The following is a 15,000-nucleotide window of genomic DNA, read 5'->3' as shown; positions in this document are numbered from 1 at the left end:
ATCCCCATCCATTCCCGTCCCTAAACCTCTTACAAATTCCCCCGTCCCCATCTCCCGACTCTCTTACTTCCCCATCCCCAAAACCATAGCTATCCTTATCCCCATCCCCAAACCTATTCCCTAATCTGTCCCTATCCCCAACCCCAACCCCAAAACCATCCCTCTCCCTACCCCATCCTTAAACCCATCCCTATCCCCCTCCCCAACCTGTGGAGCGAAGCATCTAGCCTTCCCTAACCCGCTCGCGCGTTCATCTTCCTTCTTTTCTTCAACAGATCGATTTCTCCGCCTTCCTTCTTCCTTTCTCCTCTCCTCCTTCCATGCTTCCATATATAATTTCTCTCTCTCCTTCTTCGTCCATGTTACCTCTTATCTCCTTTCTCCTTCCTTCTCACTGCCCCCCACTTCCTCTTCGCCCTCGCCCCATCCTCTTTCTCTAACCCTCATTTTCCCCATTCTTTTCTTCCCTCCCTCCATCCCTCCCTCCTTCCCTCCCCCTCACGCCCTCACTCCTCTTCGCTTGCGCAAGCACCTGTGATACACACCTTCGGTTCTAAATTTACTTCCACGCTATCTTTTGCAGTTCCTTTGCTGCGAATGTCTTCCGGTTCGACGACTGAGATCAAGGACTCGTGTCGAAGTAATTTCGTAGTGTCATGCTGGAAACGTTTTCTTGGAGGAAATGTATTTGAATGCTGGAAACGTTTTCTTGTATAAAATGTATTTGGATGCTGGAGACGTTTTCTTTGTAGGATATATATTCAAAGCATACATCGGAACAAAGCAATAAGTTTTATTAACGTGTTTTATACATGCGCGCGCCGCGTATGTATTGATTATGTATACTGAATTGCATACCAATCTCTACTTTCATTCTCCTCCTCTTAGCACCTCCTGTAAAAAAAAACGCTAATCATCTACCGGTAAAATCGCCGTCCACTGTATCTCTAATAACAGCAATTAAAGCTTAACCCTAATGCCCTTTTACCAGCTTTGGCTAATAAACTTGCTCTACGCCCCACGTCCCGCCGCCCATACCCAGTACCCATAGCTACAGATCCCTGTCTCTAACCTTGAGCGTTTCTCCATGCATCCGTTTGCTTCCTTTCCTTGCTCTTGTGCATCTATGATTTTTTGTATTTTTTTTCCTCTTTATTTTTGTTTCTATTCATAATCATCTTTCTCTTTCTCCTTCCCTCCATCATCCTTCTGCACTGTTTTCTATCTATTATCTTCCCCCTTCTTCCTTACCCTCTTTTCCTTCTCTTCTTCGTCCCCTTTTCTCTCCCCCAGCATCCCACCTGCAGGATCTTCAGCACGAGGTCCTAGGTACGGCCAGGTGATAAATCCTACCGGCTATGTAGATTATAATTATAATCATGATTAAATGATATGCAGATCCCAAGGCGGGCTGGTTGTTAGGTGTGGAAGTGTGTGGAGTAATTGCTGGGGGAGCTGGCCGCCTTGATTATTTTTGCGCAGGTAGTGAGAGCCCACCCGCTACCCTCTCCCCGCTCTCCTCTCCCTTCTCGCCTCTCGCGTGGCCCTCCCGAATCTCCTTTCCGCTCCCTCCCTAATCTCCTTTCCTCTCCCTCCCTACTACCCCTCTCCCAATAACTCGCAACCTCCATTCCCTTCTCCGTTATCCTCTCGTTCTTATATCCCCATTCCCTTATCCTCTCAATTCCTCTATTCCCATTCCCTTCTCCCTTAACCTTTCGCTCCCCTATCCCCATTCCTTTCTCCGTTATCCTCTCGTTCCTCTATCCCCATACCCTTCTCCCTCCGTTCCCTCCCCTCCCTGTCCCCATTCTCTTCTCCCTTTTCCTCGGCCCCACTGGCCTACCGCTTCCCTTCTCCTCTTCCTTAATCCCCTCCACGTTCCTACTCTAAATCTCATTCTCGCCTCCCCTGGTCTCCCCCAACATCACCTTCATATCATGTAATCACTTTTAATCTGTTATTTAATCTACCATCACCCCTTCAACGCCTCACCTTTTTTTCGGCTTTGTAATCTAAACTTGAGACCCATTTAAACTCCTATCTCGTGTCATTAATCTACCTTATGAACCCCTTATCGCACTTCTAAATCAATCTCCAACCCCCTTTTTTAGCAGCCCTTGATTAACCCTTAAACTCGCCCTCGCACTCCCTCCCTCTGCCTCTAAAACACTTTTCTGGGGCTCGAAAACCTATCCTCTTAAGCGCCCTCTCATCTACTCGCGAACGTGAAACCCGACCTTAGCCAGGACTCCTTCGTTTTCTAGCATCTTCATGGACCTATTCTACCCGTCCTCCCTTCCCTCCTACGCCCCGAGGATAGAGGGACAAAAAAGGTTGGGGTAAGGATTCTGCCTTTGCGATGAGAGACTGGGTTTCGTCAGCGAGGTGGAGAATAGACGAAGGTGGAGAGAGAGGGAGGGAATGCAGGGGAGGAAGATGGGGTGGTACAAGTGGACAAGGAGACTGGAGAGCAAGTGACAAGAATAATGAAGCAACGGGAGAAAGAGGAGGAAGAATAATAGGAGAAAAAAAGAATGGGGAGAAGAGGAAAATGAAAAGAAGGGTAGACGTGAAAAAAGACAAGGATGAACATAAAAAGAAGAAAAATTAAGAAAACAAGAAATGGAGACAGAGGGAGAAAAAAAAAGCCAAGAAAAACAGGCAACTCGCAACCAAGAAGTAAGGACGGTAACCACGCCCCTCGTGATGGGATCCACATTTCACAGTTCACAGTTCACAGTTCGGAGAGTGATCCACGAAGGGTACCCAGCCAGCCCACCTGAAGGGAGCGAGGCTAATCACAGGTGTGTCTAGACGTCCGAAGACAGAAGACAAAGAGTACAATTAAATGTGTCCGTCAAAATTACAGCCGAGCCATGGAGCGGCAGCGTGGGCTGACGGCGGAATCGGTTCTGATTAAAACGAGTGATAAAAAAGCAATAACTAGAACAATGCTAATAATATCGTAAAATTAGATAAATCCAAGAATTCACTTACAATCCTATTTCCAATCCACCGCAACAGAAGGCATGAGAACAACAATAATAAACAAAGAAACAGAGCAAAGTGCGTAGCGGTATTTAGTATCTCAAAAAGGAGTTCAAAGTTCCCACTCTTTAATTGCATCTGACGTGGGCGCGATCGGCTTGCAATTGCAGAATAAGACACCCGAGCGGCAATTTGAATATCTCGAGATAATGGCAGGTCATCACGTAGGCGGCGGCCATTAAGAAGCCAAAGGGAGGTCAAAGGGGAAGTCTCGGCTAAAGAGGAGGGAGGGAGGGAGGGAGAGGGGAAGGGAAGGAGAGAAGGACGAAAAAGGGGAGAAAGGTAGAGAAGGAGAGGGGGACGGAGATAGGAAGGGAGGGGTGAATAAACGGAGAAGGGTAGAGGACGGAGACGAGGAGAGAGGAAGGATAGGAGAACTGAGAGGGAATGATGATGAGAGAGAAAGAATAAGAGGGAAAGAGAAGGGGATGAGGAGGGAGAGGGGAAGAGAAAAGACTGGGGGAGGAGGAAAGGTTACAGGGCGAGATAGAGAGGGGAGGAGAGGAAAGAGAAAAAGAAGTGAGGAAGAGAAGAAAATGGCACGTAGGGTGCACTTGTAAACGTTCAGACGGGGCGGATTCCCGATTCGAGAGACCGCAAAGGAAACGCCTCATACCTTACTCTCCCGAAGTCTGACACTCCCCTCGACCCCCCCCCCCCCACACACACACACTCAAAAATCTTTGCACCTCGGCCATGAAATATCGTCAGCAAGTCCGAATCACGTGACCGGCGTCCGTAATGTTCGAATTCGCGCCTAACGGTCGTCAAAGGAAGCGAACTCGACCCGCCGCCTTCGGGAGACCGGGCGGCGAAGGGAGAACCGGTGACGCTGTTCTTGCGACGACGATGCCCTCGAGGGAAGGGCGGGGGTGAGGGGGCGAGGACGGAGGGGAGAGGGAGGGGCGGTGGGGAGAGTACGAAGAGGAAGGGAGAGCGGGATGGGGAGTGTGGGGGATGGGGAGTGTGGGAGATGGGGAGTGTGGGGGATGGTGAGGGAGGAGGAGGGAGATGTGCAGGTGAGGGAGAGAGAAGGGGACACACTGCACCTGCGAATGTTCAAATGCGGTGAGTAATCAGGGCGGATGTTACTCACGCACTCCCGAATAGGATGCGATGCAGGTGACAGTCCCTCGTCACCGCATTTGGCAACAAGGTCTTTGCTGCTGATGATGACGATGGTGTTGGAGGTGTTCTTGGCTGCGCGGGACACAGTGTCGGGCGCCGCCGCCAGCGCTCTTGTGCTCAGACCTTCCCCGGCTAATTGCAGCTGCCCGCGCGGACCACCATCTGTGCCCGTACGTAGCCGCCCACTCGCCCGCGTTGACATTCGATGCGTCTGACGTCACGAGTGCGCCAAGGGATCTCGGAAAACACAGACGTTAGACAGGATCAGAAATCAAAAACATCCTAAAGTGACTCCCTTCCGCCGCCCTCGCTCTCGCCTTGCAACATGCAAATGAAGCATCTCCGCGGCCGCCTCCGTTTCTTATAATGAGCAGCCGATACCCGTGTGAAAGTGGCCCTGCGAGGGTTTCGGGCGAGGAAAAGGCGCCTCGGAGCTGAAGAAGCAGCGACGCCACACGAGCCTCGAGCCGCACAAAGAGAATCGAAGCGCAATAAAACTCTCCTGCCTCGCTTGTTCTCCACTTTCAACCCTCCTGCATATGCAACGGACCCCCCTTCGCCCCCCTACTCCCGACCATCACCAACCCAAAAGTCTCTACTTCCCAAAACGGGAAGCATACCCCCTTCCCCTTCCTCCCCTATTTTTTCAGATCATTCCCTCCTCCTCTTTCTCTTCCTCTCCCCACCCCAGCCCCCATACGGCGTTGCAAAGCATCATTCCCATCATCGTCAACAATGGAGGGAAGACCTGACCTGATTTCGGCAATTAGCGCTGAATGCAGTCCACGAGGTCGAGGCGCGAGCGTGACCTCTCAGAGATCTCCTCCTCCTCGCGAGACTTTCACTCAGGAGATCATTACCTACTCTTCCGACTGCTGATCTCGCCGCGATTTACGAGATAACCGGCGCAGACTCTGACTGACGGCGGGAGCGAGTCGACGATCCGGGCTAATGATAGCGTGGGGCTGCAACATCAACAGGTGCGTGACCTCTCTCTGTGCACCGAGCCACTCTATACTCCCCATAACCTTTGAGATAAACATCTCGCCCTTCTTCCAAAGACAAATTTATCCACACAAAAAAGAAACTATCAAAGAAAACGCACGCAGAAAAAAATCGAGAGAGAGAGAGCGTGCGGCGTGGGGGGCAAGCCAGTGCGTCACGCAAGCGGCCAGCTGAGCCTCGTCTCCGCTTTTGTCGCAGACGCCCGGACTCCGATGGGGAAGGCAGGGCGAGGCGGAAGGCGCCAGGGAGCGGAAAATGGCCGGACGTAGAGGAAAGGACTAAGAGAAAGGATGGAAAAGAGGGAAAGCGAGAGAATGAAGGGGGGGGGGTGGAGAGAAACATATCTGAAGACAAGCTGACAAAAACTAAAATAAATTGAGAAAGTTATAATCGACAGAGCATGAACCAAGCTAAAAGACGTGCAACAGACGACTCTCGGAGGAAGGACATCTTCGTCAGGTATCTCATCAAGCATGACAGCAACAGGTGGCCGGACGCTCGCCCCCACCCTCTCCCTCTCCTCCTCCCTCCTTCCCTTCCCCCATGCAACCGTGCTCTCACGCTTCCCTCCCCCGGAGGAGAAAGGGTGCAAGGAGAAGGCTCCCCGAGGAAGTCGAGTGTACGAACCACTAAGGAAGTCAGGGCGGGTCCGGGGAAACCGAGTTCGTCACGCCGGATAATAGTACAACCCCTTCCGCCGGCTGAGGCGCCGAGTCAACAGCCCCGAGACGAATGGGAATAATTTGATATGGACTGACTAAATGAGCGGACATGGAACCTTGATTCGGCCTCCCCAAACAGGGACAAAAACACTGAGAATACAGAGAAACTGAATAAATATCATAGGAAATCCCTAAAACACAGTTCGACAACAAACGAACATTTAACATTTATTAACCCTAACCAAAAAGTAACAAAACACTACAGAAGAAATTACTGCTCCCCCCACAAAAAAAAAAACACCAAACAAAAGTAGAGAGAAAAGAGATAGAGTGGAAAAGAAGAAAGACGAGTCGGAGGCGGTGAAGATAAATTGAGAGCGAAGAAAACAGGAAGACAAAGGTGCGAACGAGACGAACTAGGCGAGAAAGCGTGAGCGAAAAGAGGAGGAAGCCAGCCATCTCCCGGACACGTAACGGGAGCGGAAGCCCAGATCTCGATGGGGAGCAGCATCCACGGCGTCGAGGGAGATAACAGGGAGGGAGAGAATAGGGAGGGAGGAAGAGGGAGAGAGATGAGGGGGGGAGGGAGAGAAGGGATAGATAGATATGATAGAAAGGGAGTGAGGATTGGGGAGAGACGAGAAACAGGGAGGGAAGGAGAGAGGGCGGAAATGAAGGAGGGATATGAGAGATGAGATGAGGATGAGGATATAAAGAGAGAGGAAGGAGATGAGAGAGAGGGAGGAGGAGAAGACCCGAGGAGAAGGGCAACTTAGGAATAGAGAGAGGCGCGGGGGGAGAAGGAGGGAAAGAAGGGAAAAGTAAAAAATAGGAAAAAAGGGAGGAGGGAGGAGGATAAAAAGAATATAGCAAGGAATGGAGAAGGGGTGGAGAGTGATGAGAGAAAAGGGCAAATAAGTAGCGGGAAAAAAAAGGAAAATGAAGAAAGGGAGGGATGATGAGAGTAGGAGTGGGCACAGGCGGAAAAAAATGAAAGACAAAGGAATAAAAAGGAGATAAAGAAGGGGAAGGAAGCAAAAGAGACAAAGAAAATACAGAACTGGCAAAGCACGGCGTGGAAAAAAGCAAAAGGAGGAGGGGAGGGGGAGGGGGAAGAGGGAACACACCAAGGAACCGATCACCAGTGGCTCGTTACACGCCTGACTGCACAAAGCGATGTAATTGCCTAATTAGCAACCGCAAGGATCCTTACTCTCCCCTTCCCATTCCCCCTCTCCCTCCCCCTCTCTCTCCCTCCTCCCCCAACTCCACCTCTCCTACTCATCCATTCCCCCGACCCCCCTCTACCTTCACCCTTCTTTCACATCCCCCTCCCGTTCCCCCCTCACATCCCCCTCCCGCCCCCTCCCCTCACCCACACCCCCCTCCCCTCACCCCCACACATCCCTCTCCCCTCACCCCCACACATCCCCCTCCCCCTCACCCCCTCACATCCCCTTCCCCTCACCCCCTCACATCCCCCTCCCTCACCCTCCCGCCTTCCCTCCACTCACCCCCTCACATTCCCCTTCCCCTTAACCCCTCCCGTCCCCCACCCTTCACCCCCTCCCCTCACTCTTCCCCTTAACCCCTCCCGTCCCCCACCCTTCACCCCCTCCCGTTCCCCCTCCCCTCACCCTTCACCCTTAACCCCCCCCCTTATCAACCCCGTTCTTTACCAGATACACTAAACCATCAACATCTTCGCGCCTGTCGAAACACAAAAAAAAAGAAAGAAAAAAAGCAAGCAGGGAGAAAAAAAGTCTACATTACAATTCAATATGCAAATGAGGGCCCCGATGCGCATCTCCAAACCGACAAAAGCACGAGGGGGAGGGAGGAGGGGGAGGGGGGATGAGAGGGCGAGGAGAGGAGGGGAGAAGGGAAGAAAGGAAGGGAGAAGGGGGAGGGGAAGGAGGAGAGGAAAGAGGAAGACGAGAAGAGGAAGGGGAGGAGGACGAAGAGAGGAAATAAGAGAGGGAGAAAGGAAGGGATAAGGGGGGGGGCGAGGGGAAGACGAAAAAAAAGGAAGGGAGAAGAAAAGGGGTAGGAAAGAAAGACGAGGAGAGGAAGGGAGAAAAATGGGAGATGAAAAGAGGAAAGAGAGAGAGGGGGGGAGGGGGGGTAGCCTAACCTTGGGGGAGTCTGACCTATAGATAAGGCGAGGGCGATAAGCTTAAATGCCGAGACGTCGATTCCTGACTTCGAAATCGGGTATTTTTTATGGAGAACGGGGAGGTGGGGGGGGGGGGAGTTAGGGGAGGGGGCATTAAGGGAGGAGAGGAGGGGTACAGGAGATTGGAGGGTAGACGAAGGGGAGGAATAGTGGTAAAGGAGGAGCGGGGAAGAGGGAGAGAGGAGGGGGAAGGGGGAGCGGAAAAGAGGGGGCAAAGGGAGGGAGGAGGGAAAAGGGGGAAAGATGGGAAAAATGGAGGCAGGGGGGAGCGGGGAGGAGGGAGGAAGAGGGGGAAAAGGGAGGAAGGAGGTATGGAGGAGGGGGAAGAGGGGGGAAAAGGGAGGAAGGAGATATGGAGGAGGGGGAAGAGGGGGGAAAAGGGAGGAAGGAGGTATGGAGGAGGGGGAAGAGGGGGAAGGGAGGAAGGGGTGGGGGGAACGGGGAGGAGGGAGGAAGAGGGGGAAAAGGGAGGCTGGAAGGAGAAGGGGGGAACGGGGAGGAGGGGAAGGTGGGGGGGCGGCGCGCTTTATTCCTCGAAGTATTGGGGTTTCGGAATGTCAAGTTGAGTGCATTGGTTGTTTATGGAGACGTGTACTGTTTATTTGGAATTTACTGTCTTTTGTAAGAGAAAAAACACGTTGTATAAAATAGAGTACACGACCATGAGCTGTCGCGACAGAACTCTCTGCCCAAAACAGCAGAGAATCACCAATTCCCCAGCAACAACAAAATATATATATACTAGAAAAACAAAATAAACACACATACATACATATATATAAAAAAGAAAGAGAAGAAAAAATTAGGAGAATAAATAAGAAAAACGTAAAAAAAAGCATAAGAAGAAGCAGAATCCGGAGAAGTAGAAGACGCAAAAGAAAAAGAAGAACAAGATTAAGAACAAGAAGAACAAGAAAGAAAGAAAAGGGAAGAAGAACAAGAAAGAAAGAAAAGGGAAGAAGGAAACGAAAAAAGAAAATGGAAGGAAACGAAAAAAGAAAAGAAAGGCGATAAAACGAAGAAGAAAGAAAGAGAGAAGACGAGGCCTGCGGGCGAAAGAGCAGGTAATCCAAAGGCAGGCGATTAATCCCTAATATACTTGATAATGACAGTTCGAACCGCCTGGCCCGGGGGTAACGCGGGGAGGGGGGGGCAAAGCGAAGAGATGGGAGGGAACATCTCGGATAAAAACGAAAGTCGGGTAATTACAAAGAAAGAAAGAAAAAACAATAATTACTTGAATAGAGAGTTCGGAAAAAAACGAAAATAAAGCAGATAAAAACTTAAATGGTGGCGGACGGTTCTAACGACGTGGTGACTGCGACCCGTGTTCTAATGACTTTTTCGGCGATGGAAAAAGAGAACGAAAGAATGATAGAGCGAAAGAAAAAAATAGAAAATGTGAATGGTGGTGACAAAAGGTATTTTCATATCGGTCGCGTCTTGGGCTGATGGTCGTAGCTTCGGGCAGGATGCTGTGGGATGCTGCGGAGTCCCCCTATCTCCCTTTTCGTCTATTAATACATCTACACTTTCTCTCTGTCTCTGTCTCTGCCTCTGCCTCTGTCTCTTCCTATTTCTCTCTCTCTCTCTCTCTCTCTCTCTCTCTCTCTCTCTCTGTCTCTCTCTCTCTGTCTCTCTCTCTCTGTCTCTCTCTCTCTCTCTCTCTCTCTCTCTCTCTCTCTCAATATATCATTTTCTCAACTACTTACTTACTCCTTCGCTCACGACTCCTCCCCGTCCCTCCTTACCTCCCTCTCTCCCTTCCATTACATCCCTCTTTACCATTATCATCTTTCTCCATCTTCGCCCCTTTTATCTGCGCTCTTAATCTTTATCATCCACCTTTATATAATTATCTCTTCCTTCATCTTCCATCTTAACCCTCCCCCCCTTCCCTAGCCTCATCCTAGCCACCCTTCCTTCCCTCCTTTCCCCCTTCCCCTCCTCCCCCCCCCCCCTATCTCCGCCCCTCATCTCCCCCTTTCTCGCTGTCTACGTCTTCATCGCAACCCTTAATCTTCACTCTTAGCGCCGATAAAACGACCCGGGAGAACGCTTCACCCTTCGCGAGGGCATGCTCGGGTCACACTTCGAGAGGGGATCGCGATGCTTATCTTAATGAAGCCAATTAATGGACTAATTGACAGCTTCGTCGAACTGGTGACGTTATCTTTTGGAGCATTTTGAGATTAGTAATGCATAGATGGCTGCGATGGGAAAGCATGGTAGAAATGAGTGATAAATACTTTCTTCTTCCTCAATATTTTTTTCTTCTTTTCTACGTCCTCCTACCCTCCTTTCTGTCCCTCTTTGCCTCTCCCCTTCTCAAAACACAGTCACACACACACACACACACACACACACACACACACACACACACACACACACACACACACACACACACACACACACACACACACACACAAGCACACACACACACACACACACACACACAATTCATTCCTTTTTCCATTTTCTAACAAGGGTACATGCCCTTTTAGTCAGCTTTCCTCCACTTCAGATCACTTCCAGAAATAGCTTTTGCCGTTGGTGGCTCGAAAATACATTAACGAAAAAGAATTCGCGGCACCTGTTACCGGCAACAAGCGTCAGAGATCACAGGTCAATAAACAGCGCAGAACAACGGATAATTATTGCCGTATTTGTAAGAGAAAAACCGAGGCGTCGAAAAGTGAAAGACGGATGAGCATGCGAAGCAGAAATGAAAGTAAGAGAAGATGTGGAAATGAAGTGGGAGGCGATAACGGCGAGATACGAGCCGAAAGAAACGGGAAAGAAAAAAAGGAAAAAGAAAGGAAGCGATATGAAGCGAAAGAAAACGTAAGGAAGAGCACGTCGACCCGCACACTCCAGAGCACGTGGCGCGCGAACCAAACGGGAAAACCAAAACAACGAAGCCAGAGACAGGCGGTCGAACGAGGAGAGACAAAAGCCCATCATTCCCCGACGACGCCAAATGCCAGCCATCCCCACGCTTGAAGATAGCAGATAGGAGGAGAGAGAAAGTGGCGTGGGGCACCCCGGAACGCCTCTCCCCTTTCTCTTCCGGTGATAAGGGGAAGTGTCTATCATTTGGCTCCCCTCCCTACCTCCATTCCCCCCTCCCCTGCATCCATCCAATCTATACCTAAGGGGGATGGGGAGAGAGAGGGGGAGGGGGAGAGAATGTGATGGGGGAAGAGAGGGAAGTGGATGGGGAGAGGGAAAGGCAAGGAAAGAGAGAGGGAAAGAGATGGAGAAGGGGGGATGAGAGGAAAACTAAGGTGCGGAAGAGGGGAGGGGCATCGATGGAGGGGAGGGGAATGGGAGGAAAACAGTGGCGGAAGGGGAGGGGCATCAAAGTCTCGACAAGCGCCATCAGTTTCCGCCTCGCCTCTTCCTCCCATCCGCCGGAGGACGTTTCGTCAGGATGCTTGATGCCTTCAGAAGATCGCGGAGAGAGTTAATATCGGCGTTTATCAAGCGTTTAAGCTTATTAATGCCGTTTCACTTGCGGTTCAACGCCATTACTGAGATGAGAGATGCTGGGCCGCTTCTCTTCTCTCCCGCTTTCCCTCCGCGCTGGTTTCTCTGCTCTGGCTCCCTCTTTTGGCCAATGCATATATGTTGCCCTCTATCTATAGCTTATACTATGTAATGAGTTGTAAATAAAACAAAATCTACATATATCCATAACTCATGAGGCGAAGATGAAAGCCAAAACAAAAAGGATGGGGGTTATAAGGAGGGAGATAAACAAACATATCACAAAACCGACAACCACAAACAACTCACTCCCAACCGTCAAACGACACCATAAAAAGGCATTAACAACATCTCAGAACATTTCAACAGCTCGGAAAACAAGCGCGGCCGCCGGACTCCGACAGGGCACAGAAAGCGCGCAGCAGGACACCCCCAAATAAACCGCGGCTGCATATGAGATACAATGACGCAACAACATGGCTGTGACTTGCTGCCTCATTACAAGGCGTGAATGCCCCGCGTCCTGCTGACCTGCTGTCAAATACCTCACTGAGTGACCTTACCTGCTGCCTGCTGAGACTTTCTCTTGCGGTGAACAGCAAATGTAGGTATTGGCCGCGGCGTCGCCTCGCGAGGGCACGTTGATTAAGGGGGGGGGGGCGCTAGGGGACGGCCAAGGAAGGGGGTAAGAGGAGGAAAAGTGAGAGGGAAAGAGGAGGAAAAGTGAGAGGGTAAGAGGAGGAAAAGTGAGAGGGGAAGAGGGAAAGGAAGGGAAGGGGTACAGAGAGACTGGGAGAGACAAGGAAGGATGGAGGTATGTATATATCTATATCTATATTTACACACACATACACACGTGTGTGTGTGTGTGGGTAGGTAGGTGGGTGGGTAGGTACGTACGTAGGTAGGTAGGTAGGTAGGTAGATAAGTAAGTAGATAGATAGATAGATAGATAGATAGATAGGTAGGTAGGTAGGTAGGTAGGTAGAATGGAAAAAAAAAACAGTGGAAGACACAATCACCAAAATCGGTAGCGAAAAGAGGAAAAAGACCGCGCCCGGCCCGACGCCATAGGTACAGTGCAAGCCTCGCGTTGCATCACCTGTGCACTCCCGCCCGCCCGCCCCGCCGCGCCCGCCCGCCCGCACCTCTGACCTTTTATCGAGGCATCCAGACCCGATGTTCATCTCCCTCCGCGTAGCCTCCCTGCATGCTTTTTCCTCTTTCCTTCCTCTCTTCTTTTATTTCTTTCCTTTCCGCTCTTCCTTTTCTCTTCCCTTCCCTTTCTTTATTTTCTCTTTCCTTTCCTCTTTCTTTTCTTTCCTTGCCTCCCTTCTTTTACTCCTTTACTCCGCTGTTCTCAATTCTCTCTCTCTCTCTCCCCCCCTCTCTCTCCCTCTCTCTCTCTCCCCCCCCCTCTCTCTCTCGCTCTCTCTCTCTCTCTCTCTCTCTCTCTCTCTCTCTCTCTCTCTCCCCTCTCTCTCTCTCCTCTCTCTACCTCTCCTCTTCCTCTCTCTCTCTCTCTCTCTCTCTCTCTCTCTCTCTCTCGTCTCACTCTTCCTCTCTCTTCCTCTCTCTCCACTCAACGTGTCTCTCTATACCGCTTCCTCTCTCTTCTCTCTCACTCTCTATATCTCTCTCTACCTCTCATCTCTCTCTCTCTCTCTCTCTTCCTCTTCCCCCGTCTTCCATTTTATCGTCCACCCTCCCTATACCTCTATTGTCCACTCTCCCTTTACCTTCCCTCCCTCCCACTTCTTCCTCGTCCACTCTTCCTCTCCCTTCCTCCTTCGCGGCCACTCAACGTGTCTGCCTCACACCGCTTCCTCCCTTCTCCCTCACTCACTATATGCACCTACCCTCATCCATGCTTATGCTACCCTCCTTCCCTTCTTCTTCCTCTCCTTTCGCTCATCATTATCATCCTTCTTTCATCCTTCCTCCCGTTACGGTCTTTTATCAACAGGCGTCAGTTTTTTTTTTTTTTTTTTTTTTTTTTTTTTTTGCGTCATTGTCGGCTACGCATTCGACACAGTTTTTTCCCTTACTGATTCTCACTCTCACCGAATGCGTAGCCGACAATGACGCCGACAGTGACTTCAAAAATGACGTGGACAGTAACTATGACAATAAAGAGGATAATAGCAATGTCAGTGACGACGCAATTAATGACAATGGCGACGGAGCTGACAATGACGGCAACGACAATAACGATTATATGAATGGTTATGACGACGCTCATAAAGGCAGTTGACGGTAACGATGACATCAACTATACAACCAATAATAATAATAACGCAAATAATAATGACAACAACGACTACAGTAATTACAACAGAGCAAAGTCCAATTAGTGCCACGACCCCCCCCCCTGGCGTGCCGTTCAAGGAACCCCCAGACGTTCGCGCCGTTCCTCCCCAGTCCTTCTCTTCCTTCACTTCCGCTTCTCGCTTCGACGGAGAGGAGGTAAGCAGAGGGTCCTCGCCGCACGTGCCAGAGGGCGTGGGCGTGAAGGTGGGCGTGCGGGCGTGGAGACGAAGACGTGACACTCGCCTCCTTGAGCGATGTGCTTGAGTGACGCGGGGTGTGGGTTTGGGGGCGGGGAGGGGGAGGGGGCGACGCGTGTGACCTTTTTCCTTTGGGGAGACTGACATATTTTTTTTCTTCTCTTTTTTTCATTCCAGTCAATAAATAGAGCGGGAAGAATCTTGAGATAAAAGAAGAGGAAGTAGATGATGCTAAAAAACGAAGGAAAGGAAAATGAAGAAATGGGAGCAAGAGAAACAGGAAGCGGAAAAGAAAAAAAAGAACAAGAAGGGATGACAAAACAAATAAAGATGAAACCCGGGGACCGTCCACAATCCCAGAATTAAAGAAAACGATTACTGATAAACAAGTATCATTAACCCGACGTACCTGCTAAAAAAGCTGCCCTCATAAGCGACAAATACAATGGAACATAAAGACAACACATCAAAAGGAAATAACAAGCGGTTTGTACGACGATGCTCTCTCATCCCAGCAACGGCAACAGAAAACGGAACCATGACAAAAAAGAGACAGAAAACGGAAACGACATCTAACGGATAACCACACCGGCGCCCATGTCAAAATAATCACAAAAACGAAAGATGAAAGAGAAGGAGAGAAAGTAACAGGAGGGAAAAGCAATATACATAATTGAGGAAGGATTTAATGACCGTTAAACACCTTATTAAAACATATATAATGGCGTATCTTGGGAGGGTGCTAAGGGGGTATGGAGAAGTAGAAGGGGGTGGTGGTGGAGGAGGGGATGGAGGAGGAGGAGGAGAAAAAGAAGAAGGAGGAGGAGGAAGAGGAGAAGAAATAGAAGAAAAAGGAGGAGGAGGAGGAGGTGAAATAAGAAGAAAAACGAAAACTAAGAAGTAGGAAGAAGAATACAACGAGGGAGGAAGTTGAAGAAAAAAAAAGAAAGAGGAGGAAGAGGAAAAAAACGAGAAGAAGGCG

The 15,000-nt window shown here is 50.1% G+C and overlaps 1 protein-coding gene across 3 annotated transcripts in view; it reads right to left on the bottom strand.

The window, feature by feature from the left end:
* Nucleotides 1-15,000, bottom strand: part of Cad88C (cadherin 88C) — a gene marked incomplete at its 3' end in the record, with an annotated part of 290,730 nt that overhangs the window by 176,517 nt on the left and 99,213 nt on the right.

The sequence above is a fragment of the Penaeus vannamei genome, chromosome 20 (assembly GCF_042767895.1).
Source record: "Penaeus vannamei isolate JL-2024 chromosome 20, ASM4276789v1, whole genome shotgun sequence".
Classification (NCBI taxonomy): Eukaryota; Metazoa; Arthropoda; class Malacostraca; order Decapoda; family Penaeidae; genus Penaeus; species Penaeus vannamei.
Note: the sequence above shows the minus strand (reverse complement) of the source record. Positions and strands in the feature narration are given on the sequence as shown.